Raw genomic sequence first — 11,214 nt, 5'->3', positions numbered from 1 at the left:
TTTACCCTCAATGTCTCCATCTGTCTTACCGCCGGTCCCAATTAGCTCACCATGGCTCGTAACCTTTAGATCTGTACGTTGTTAGCAATAGGTAGACGCTCACCTACTACCCTGGTTCTACCCTGGTTCTACCCTGGTTCTACCTGGTTCTACCCTGGTTCTACCTATCCAGACCATTCAGATATACATGGAAGGGTTAAGGCCAAGGGGATCGAATTGGGATTGATTTGCTTTTCTTTACTCTTACACACAATGAGACACTGTAGTGGTGTCTTGGTTATAGTCCCAGTTTATTAGTAGCTGTGGGGTTAATTACTAAGATACAACATCAGTCGGTACACCCCAAAAAATCTACACCTGTTTGACCCTCTGTCCCCCGTTGTGTGATCATCCTCCCCCCAGTGAATCCCCCCTCTCCCCCAGTGAACCCCCCTCCCCCCACCTTGTAGCTCCTGATATTATAATGTATTTATTGGTATTGTTGTAAAGTATTTCTATTTACAGATGTATTTTCTAGTCTTTATTGGTGTTTATAGTTACACGAAGGCTGAGACTGGATTTGCTTGGAGTCAATTCTAGGACCAAAAAGCTCCTTAGCAGCTTCTACTCCCAGTCAAAAGACTACTGAACAATTAATCAAATGGCCACCGGACAATTTACTGATTCCAGCCATGAAAGCTGCCAGAGCACGTGGGGACATTGCTTACATCCTCTATGACAGGATCATTGTCCCCCCTCCCTCATTACTTACATCCTCTATGACAGGATCATTGTCCCCCCTCCCTCATTACTTACATCCGCTATGACAGACTCATTGTCCCCCCTCCCTCATTACTGACATCCGCTATGACAGACTCATTGTCCCCCCTCCCTCATTACTGACATCCGCTATGACAGACTCATTGTCCCCCCTCCCTCATTACTGACATCCGCTATGACAGACTCATTGTCCCCCCTCCCTCATTACTTACATCCACTATGACAGACTCATTGTCCCCCCTCCCAGAAGGGATGAGAGAGCCAAGCCTATGGGTTTGTAGCCTCAACAACACACACACACTTACAGACACCAACTGATTAATGGCCTGCTGAATGTATATTTTTTTATCTTGCTTTGTTTACTCTTTTCCATATTTATGTGTCTGATCAGCTACCCAGGAAAGGGCTGAAAACATCCCATAATAATATATGGAGCCTTAGAAACAAGGTTCATGAAATCAATAGCTTGACATCAGATTACGTTCATATATTAGCCATTTCTGAGACTCACTTAGATCATTAACATGATGATACATCAGTAGCGATACAAGGATATAACATCTATAGAAGAGACAGAAATGCTTATGGGGGGGTGTTACTGTATATATTCAGAGCCATATCCCTGTAATGCTTATGGGGGAGGTGTTACTGTATATATTCAGAGCCATATCCCTGTAATGCTTATGGGGGAGGTGTTACTGTATATATTCAGAGCCATATCCCTGTAATGCTTATGGGGGAGGTGTTACTGTATATATTCAGAGCCATATCCCTGTAATGCTTATGGGGGAGGTGTTGCTGTATATATTCAGAGCCATATCCCTGTAATGCTTATGGGGGAGGTGTTACTGTATATATTCAGAGCCATATCCCTGTAATGCTTATGGGGGAGGTGTGCTGTATATATTCAGAACCATATCCCTGTAATGCTTATGGGGGAGGTGTTACTGTATATATTCAGAGCCATATCCCTGTAATGCTTATGGGGGAGGTGTTACTGTATATATTCAGAGCCATATCCCTGTAATGCTTATGGGGGAGGTGTTACTGTATATATTCAGAGCCATATCCCTGTAATGCTTATGGGGGAGGTGTTGCTGTATATATTCAGAGCCATATCCCTGTAATGCTTATGGGGGAGGTGTTACTGTATATATTCAGAGCCATATCCCTGTAATGCTTATGGGGGAGGTGTTGCTGTATATATTCAGAGCCATATCCCTGTAATGCTTATGGGGGAGGTGTTACTGTATATATTCAGAGCCATATCCCTGTAATGCTTATGGGGGGGGTGTTACTGTATATATTCAGAGCCATATCCCTGTAATGCTTATGGGGGAGGTGTTGCTGTATATATTCAGAGCCATATCCCTGTAATGCTTATGGGGGAGGTGTTACTGTATATATTCAGAGCCATATCCCTGTAATGCTTATGGGGGAGGTGTTACTGTATATATTCAGAGCCATATCCCTGTAATGCTTATGGGGGAGGTGTTGCTATATATTCAGAGCCATATCCCTGTAATGCTTATGGGGGAGGTGTTGCTGTATATATTCAGAGCCATATCCCTGTAATGCTTATGGGGGAGGTGTTACTGTATATATTCAGAGCCATATCCCTGTAATGCTTATGGGGGAGGTGTTGCTGTATATATTCAGAGCCATATCCCTGTAATGCTTATGGGGGAGGTGTTACTGTATATATTCAGAGCCATATCCCTGTAATGCTTATGGGGGAGGTGTTGCTGTATATATTCAGAGCCATATCCCTGTAATGCTTATGGGGGAGGTGTTACTGTATATATTCAGAGCCATATCCCTGTAATGCTTATGGGGGAGGTGTTACTGTATATATTCATATCCCTGTAATGCTTATGGGGGAGGTGTTACTGTATATATTCAGAGCCATATCCCTGTAATGCTTATGGGGGAGGTGTTACTGTATATATTCATATCCCTGTAATGCTTATGGGGGAGGTGTTACTGTATATATTCAGAGCCATATCCCTGTAATGTTTATGGGGGAGGTGTTACTGTATATATTCAGAGCCATATCCCTGTAATGTTTATGGGGGAGGTGTTACTGTATATATTCATATCCCTGTAATGCTTATGGGGGAGGTGTTACTGTATATATTCAGAGCCATATCCCTGTAATGCTTATGGGGGAGGTGTTACTGTATATATTCATATCCCTGTAATGCTTATGGGGGAGGTGTTACTGTATATATTCAGAGCCATATCCCTGTAATGCTTATGGGGGAGGTGTTGCTGTATATATTCATATCCCTGTAATGCTTATGGGGGAGGTGTTGCTGTATATATTCAGAGCCATATCCCTGTAATGCTTATGGGGGAGGTGTTACTGTATATATTCATATCCCTGTAATGTTTATGGGGGAGGTGTTGCTGTATATATTCAGAGCCATATCCCTGTAATGTTTATGGGGGAGGTGTTACTGTATATATTCAGAGCCATATCCCTGTAATGCTTATGGGGGAGGTGTTACTGTATATATTCAGAGCCATATCCCTGTAATGCTTATGGGGGAGGTGTTGCTGTATATATTCAGAGCCATATCCCTGTAATGCTTATGGGGGAGTTGTTACTGTATATATTCAGAGCCATATCCCTGTAATGCTTATGGGGGAGGTGTTACGGTATATATTCAGAGCCATATCCCTGTAATGCTTATGGGGGAGGTGTTACTGTATATATTCAGAGCCATATCCCTGTAATGCTTATGGGGGAGGTGTTACTGTATATATTCAGAGCCATATCCCTGTAATGCTTATGGGGGAGGTGTTGCTGTATATATTCATATCCCTGTAATGTTTATGGGGGAGGTGTTACTGTATATATTCAGAGCCATATCCCTGTAATGCTTATGGGGGAGGTGTTGCTGTATATATTCAGAGCCATATCCCTGTAATGCTTATGGGGGAGGTGTTACTGTATATATTCAGAGCCATATCCCTGTAATGCTTATGGGGGAGGTGTTACTGTATATATTCATATCCCTGTAATGTTTATGGGGGAGGTGTTGCTGTATATATTCAGAGCCATATCCCTGTAATGCTTATGGGGGAGGTGTTACTGTATATATTCAGAGCCATATCCCTGTAATGCTTATGGGGGAGGTGTTACTGTATATATTCAGAGCCATATCCCTGTAATGCTTATGGGGGAGGTGTTGCTGTATATATTCAGAGCCATATCCCTGTAATGCTTATGGGGGAGGTGTTACTGTATATATTCAGAGCCATATCCCTGTAATGCTTATGGGGGAGGTGTTGCTGTATATATTCAGAGCCATATCCCTGTAATGCTCATGGGGGAGGTGTTACTGTATATATTCAGAGCCATATCCCTGTAATGCTTATGGGGGAGGTGTTGCTGTATATATTCAGAGCCATATCCCTGTAATGCTTATGGGGGAGGTGTTGCTGTATATATTCAGAGCCATATCCCTGTAATGTTTATGGGGGAGGTGTTGCTGTATATATTCATATCCCTGTAATGCTTATGGGGGAGGTGTTACTGTATATATTCAGAGCCATATCCCTGTAATGCTTATGGGGGAGGTGTTACTGTATATATTCAGAGCCATATCCCTGTAATGCTTATGGGGGAGGTGTTGCTGTATATATTCAGAGCCATATCCCTGTAATGTTTATGGGGGAGGTGTTACTGTATATATTCAGAGCCATATCCCTGTAATGCTTATGGGGGAGGTGTTACTGTATATATTCAGAGCCATATCCCTGTAATGCTTATGGGGGAGGTGTTGCTGTATATATTCAGAGCCATATCCCTGTAATGCTTATGGGGGAGGTGTTACTGTATATATTCAGAGCCATATCCCTGTAATGCTTATGGGGGAGGTGTTACTGTATATATTCAGAGCCATATCCCTGTAATGCTTATGAGGGAGGTGTTACTGTATATATTCAGAGCCATATCCCTGTAATGCTTATGAGGGAGGTGTTACTGTATATATTCATATCCCTGTAATGCTTATGGGGGAGGTGTTACTGTATATATTCAGAGCCATATCCCTGTAATGCTCATGGGGGAGGTGTTGCTGTATATATTCAGAGCCATATCCCTGTAATGCTTATGGGGGAGGTGTTACTGTATATATTCAGAGCCATATCCCTGTAATGCTTATGGGGGAGGTGTTGCTGTATATATTCATATCCCTGTAATGCTTATGGGGGAGGTGTTACTGTATATATTCAGAGCCATATCCCTGTAATGTTTATGGGGGAGGTGTTGCTGTATATTTTCAGAGCCATATCCCTGTAATGCTTATGGGGGAGGTGTTGCTGTATATATTCAGAGCCATATCCCTGTAATGCTTATGGGGGAGGTGTTACTGTATATATTCAGAGCCATATCCCTGTAATGCTTATGGGGGAGGTGTTGCTGTATATATTCAGAGCCATATCCCTGTAATGCTTATGGGGGAGGTGTTACTGTATATATTCAGAGCCATATCCCTGTAATGTTTATGGGGGAGGTGTTGCTGTATATATTCAGAGCCATATCCCTGTAATGCTTATGGGGGAGGTGTTACTGTATATATTCAGAGCCATATCCCTGTAATGCTTATGGGGGAGGTGTTGCTGTATATATTCAGAGCCATATCCCTGTAATGCTTATGGGGGAGGTGTTGCTGTATATATTCAGAGCCATATCCCTGTAATGCTTATGGGGGAGGTGTTACTGTATATATTCAGAGCCATATCCCTGTAATGTTTATGGGGGAGGTGTTACTGTATATATTCAGAGCCATATCCCTGTAATGCTTATGGGGGAGGTGTTACTGTATATATTCAGAGCCATATCCCTGTAATGCTTATGGGGGAGGTGTTACTGTATATATTCAGAGCCATATCCCTGTAATGCTTATGGGGGAGGTGTTACTGTATATATTCAGAGCCATATCCCTGTAATGCTTATGGGGGAGGTGTTACTGTATATATTCAGAGCCATATCCCTGTAATGCTTATGGGGGAGGTGTTACTGTATATATTCAGAGCCATATCTCTGTAATGCTTATGGGGGAGGTGTTACTGTATATATTCAGAGCCATATCTCTGTAATGCTTATGGGGGAGGTGTTACTGTATATATTCAGAGCCATATCCCTGTAATGCTTATGGGGGAGGTGTTACTGTATATATTCAGAGCCATATCCCTGTAATGCTTATGGGGGAGGTGTTGCTGTATATATTCAGAGCCATATCCCTGTAATGCTTATGGGGGAGGTGTTACTGTATATATTCATATCCCTGTAATGTTTATGGGGGAGGTGTTGCTGTATATATTCAGAGCCATATCCCTGTAATGCTTATGGGGGAGGTGTTACTGTATATATTCATATCCCTGTAATGTTTATGGGGGAGGTGTTGCTGTATATATTCAGAGCCATATCCCTGTAATGCTTATGGGGGAGGTGTTACTGTATATATTCAGAGCCATATCCCTGTAATGCTTATGGGGGAGGTGTTGCTGTATATATTCAGAGCCATATCCCTGTAATGCTTATGGGGGAGGTGTTACTGTATATATTCATATCCCTGTAATGTTTATGGGGGGGGTGTTGCTGTATATATTCAGAGCCATATCCCTGTAATGCTTATGGGGGAGGTGTTGCTGTATATATTCAGAGCCATATCCCTGTAATGCTTATGGGGGAGGTGTTACTGTATATATTCAGAGCCATATCCCTGTAATGCTTATGGGGGAGGTGTTACTGTATATATTCAGAGCCATATCCCTGTAATGCTTATGGGGGAGGTGTTACTGTATATATTCATATCCCTGTAATGCTTATGGGGGGGGTGTTACTGTATATATTCATATCCCTGTAATGCTTATGGGGGAGGTGTTACTGTATATATTCAGAGCCATATCCCTGTAATGCTTATGGGGGGGGGAGGTGTTGCTGTATATATTCAGAGCCATATCCCTGTAATGCTTATGGGGGAGGTGTTACTGTATATATTCAGAGCCATATCCCTGTAATGCTTATGGGGGAGGTGTTACTGTATATATTCAGAGCCATATCCCTGTAATGCTTATGGGGGAGGTGTTACTGTATATATTCAGAGCCATATCCCTGTAATGCTTATGGGGGAGGTGTTGCTGTATATATTCAGAGCCATATCCCTGTAATGTTTATGGGGGAGGTGTTGCTGTATATATTCAGAGCCATATCCCTGTAATGCTTATGGGGGAGGTGTTACTGTATATATTCAGAGCCATATCCCTGTAATGCTTATGGGGGAGGTGTTACTGTATATATTCAGAGCCATATCCCTGTAATGCTTATGGGGGAGGTGTTACTGTATATATTCAGAGCCATATCCCTGTAATGTTTATGGGGGAGGTGTTGCTGTATATATTCAGAGCCATATCCCTGTAATGCTTATGGGGGAGGTGTTACTGTATATATTCAGAGCCATATCCCTGTAATGCTTATGGGGGAGGTGTTGCTGTATATATTCAGAGCCATATCCCTGTAATGCTTATGGGGGAGGTGTTACTGTATATATTCAGAGCCATATCCCTGTAATGCTTATGGGGGAGGTGTTACTGTATATATTCATATCCCTGTAATGCTTATGGGGGAGGTGTTACTGTATATATTCAGAGCCATATCCCTGTAATGCTTATGGGGGAGGTGTTACTGTATATATTCAGAGCCATATCCCTGTAATGCTTATGGGGGAGGTGTTACTGTATATATTCAGAGCCATATCCCTGTAATGCTTATGGGGGGGGTGTTGCTGTATATATTCAGAGCCATATCCCTGTAATGCTTATGGGGGAGGTGTTACTGTATATATTCAGAGCCATATCCCTGTAATGCTTATGGGGGAGGTGTTACTGTATATATTCAGAGCCATATCCCTGTAATGCTTATGGGGGAGGTGTTGCTGTATATATTCAGAGCCATATCCCTGTAATGCTTATGGGGGAGGTGTTGCTGTATATATTCAGAGCCATATCCCTGTAATGCTTATGGGGAAGGTGTTACTGTATATATTCAGAGCCATATCCCTGTAATGCTTATGGGGGAGGTGTTGCTGTATATATTCAGAGCCATATCCCTGTAATGCTTATGGGGGAGGTGTTGCTGTATATATTCAGAGCCATATCCCTGTAATGCTTATGGGGGAGGTGTTACTGTATATATTCAGAGCCATATCCCTGTAATGCTTATGGGGGAGGTGTTGCTGTATATATTCAGAGCCATATCCCTGTAATGCTTATGGGGGAGGTGTTGCTGTATATATTCAGAGCCATATCCCTGTAATGCTTATGGGGGAGGTGTTACTGTATATATTCAGAGCCATATCCCTGTAATGCTTATGGGGGAGGTGTTACTGTATATATTCAGAGCCATATCCCTGTAATGTTTATGGGGGAGGTGTTACTGTATATATTCATATCCCTGTAATGCTTATGGGGGAGGTGTTACTGTATATATTCAGAGCCATATTCCTGTAATGTTTATGGGGGAGGTGTTGCTGTATATATTCAGAGCCATATCCCTGTAATGCTTATGGGGGAGGTGTTACTGTATATATTCAGAGCCATATCCCTGTAATGTTTATGGGGGAGGTGTTACTGTATATATTCAGAGCCATATCCCTGTAATGCTTATGGGGGAGGTGTTGCTGTATATATTCAGAGCCATATCCCTGTAATGCTTATGGGGGAGGTGTTGCTGTATATATTCAGAGCCATATCCCTGTAATGCTTATGGGGGAGGTGTTACTGTATATATTCAGAGCCATATCCCTGTAATGCTTATGGGGGAGGTGTTACTGTATATATTCAGAGCCATATCCCTGTAATGCTTATGGGGGAGGTGTTGCTGTATATATTCAGAGCCATATCCCTGTAATGCTTATGGGGGGGGGAGGTGTTACTGTATATATTCATATCCCTGTAATGCTTATGGGGGAGGTGTTGCTGTATATATTCAGAGCCATATCCCTGTAATGCTTATGGGGGAGGTGTTACTGTATATATTCAGAGCCATATCCCTGTAATGCTTATGGGGGAGGTGTTACTGTATATATTCAGAGCCATATCCCTGTAATGCTTATGGGGGAGGTGTTACTGTATATATTCAGAGCCATATCCCTGTAATGCTTATGGGGGAGGTGTTACTGTATATATTCAGAGCCATATCCCTGTAATGCTTATGGGGGAGGTGTTACTGTATATATTCAGAGCCATATCCCTGTAATGCTCATGGGGGAGGTGTTGCTGTATATATTCAGAGCCATATCCCTGTAATGCTTATGGGGGAGGTGTTACTGTATATATTCAGAGCCATATCCCTGTAATGTTTATGGGGGAGGTGTTGCTGTATATATTCAGAGCCATATCCCTGTAATGCTTATGGGGGAGGTGTTACTGTATATATTCAGAGCCATATCCCTGTAATGCTTATGGGGGAGGTGTTACTGTATATATTCAGAGCCATATCCCTGTAATGCTTATGGGGGAGGTGTTACTGTATATATTCATATCCCTGTAATGCTTATGGGGGAGGTGTTACTGTATATATTCAGAGCCATATCCCTGTAATGCTTATGGGGGAGGTGTTACTGTATATATTCAGAGCCATATCCCTGTAATGCTTAGAGAAGATCGTATGTCAAGTGTTATTGAAGTGTTGTGGTTGCAGGTTCACCTCATCTAAAGCCTTTTCTTTTGGGGTGTTGCTATAGGCCACCAAGTGCTAACAGTCACTATCTAAATAATATGTGTGAAATGCTTGATAGTGTACGTGATGTAAACAGGTCTTGGGGGGACCTGAATATTGATTGGTTACCATGAAGCTGTCTGCTCGAGAGGAAGCTTCTCACTGTAACCAGTTCCTGTAATCTGGTTATTAATCAACCTACCAGGGTGTTTACAAACACTACAGGAACAAGATCATCCACATGTATTGATCACATGTTTACTAATACTGTAGAACTTTGTTCTAAAGCTGTATCTGTCCCCATTGGATGCAGTGATCACAATATAGTGGCTATATCCAGGAAAGACAAAGTTCCAACAGCTGGCCCTAAAATAGTATATAAGAGATCATACAAAACATTTTGCTGTGACTCTTACGTGGATGATGTTAAAAATATCTGATGTGATTACTGAGAAGCATCTAGACGCTGCACTTGATGAATTTATGAAATTGCTTCGTCCGAGATAAACATTCACCTGTTAAGAAACTGACTGTTAGAACTGGTAAGGCTTTGTGGATTGATGAGGAATTGAAAAACTGTATGGTTGAAAGAGATGGGGCAAAAGGAGTGGCTAATTTAGTCTGGCTGCACATCTGACTTAATGGAAATTGAGAAATGATGTGACTAAACTCAACAAAAATAAGAAACTGTATTATGAAGCCAAGATCAATGACATAAAGATGGAAAAAAACTTGAGTACTTTAAATGATTGGCAGAAACACTCATTCAAATCCATCTTTCCCTCCAATCAGATTCCTTATTCATAACAAAACCATTTGATGTTGCCAATTATGTGGTAAAGCGGCCTTTACTGGTTCTAATAGCAGACCTATCAGCTTGCTGCCAGCTACAAACTGTTGGACCAAATCAACAACAGACTTACAGTGTGTTTATAGAGGACACTCAGCATGTACGGCACTGACACAAATGACTGATTGAAAGAAATTGATAAGAAGAAGATAGTGGGAGCTGTACTGTTAGATTTCAGTGCAGCCTTTGATATTATTGCCAAAACAGAAGTGTTGTGGATTCAGAGCCATCTATCTAATAGAACTGAAAAGCTTTTCTTTAATGGAAGCTTCTCTAATGTCAAACATGTAAAGTGTGGTGTACCGCAGGGGAGCTCTCTAGCCCGTCCACAGTTTTCTATTTTTACCAATGACCTGCCACTGGCATTAAACAAAGCATGTGTGTCCATGTATGCTGATGATTCAACCATATTCGCATCAGCAACCACAGCTAATGAAGTCACTGAAACCCTTAAAGAGTTGCAGTCTGTTTTGGAATGGGTGACCAGTAATAAACTGGTCCTGAACATCTCTAAAACTAAGAGCATTGCATTTGGTACAAATCATTCCCTAAGTTCTAGACCTCAGCTGAATCTGGTAATGAATGGTGTGGCTGTTGAAGAAGTTGAGACTAAATTACTTGGTATTACCTGAGATTGTAAACTGTCATGGTCAAAACATATAGATTCAATGGTTGTAAAGATGAGGGGAGGTCTAGAGGTAATAAAGAGATGCTCTGCTTTTTTGACACCACACTCCAAAAGCAAGTCCTGCAGGCTCTAGTTTTGTCCAGTCGTGTGGTCGAGTGCTGCAAGGGAAGTCCTAGTTAAACTGCAGCTGGTCCAGAACAGAGCGGCACGTCTTGCCCTTCATTGTAATCAGAGGGCTGATATAAA

The sequence above is a fragment of the Salvelinus fontinalis genome, chromosome 8 (assembly GCF_029448725.1).
Source record: "Salvelinus fontinalis isolate EN_2023a chromosome 8, ASM2944872v1, whole genome shotgun sequence".
In the NCBI taxonomy this organism is placed as follows: Eukaryota; Metazoa; Chordata; class Actinopteri; order Salmoniformes; family Salmonidae; genus Salvelinus; species Salvelinus fontinalis.
This window is presented reverse-complemented; position numbering follows the sequence as displayed.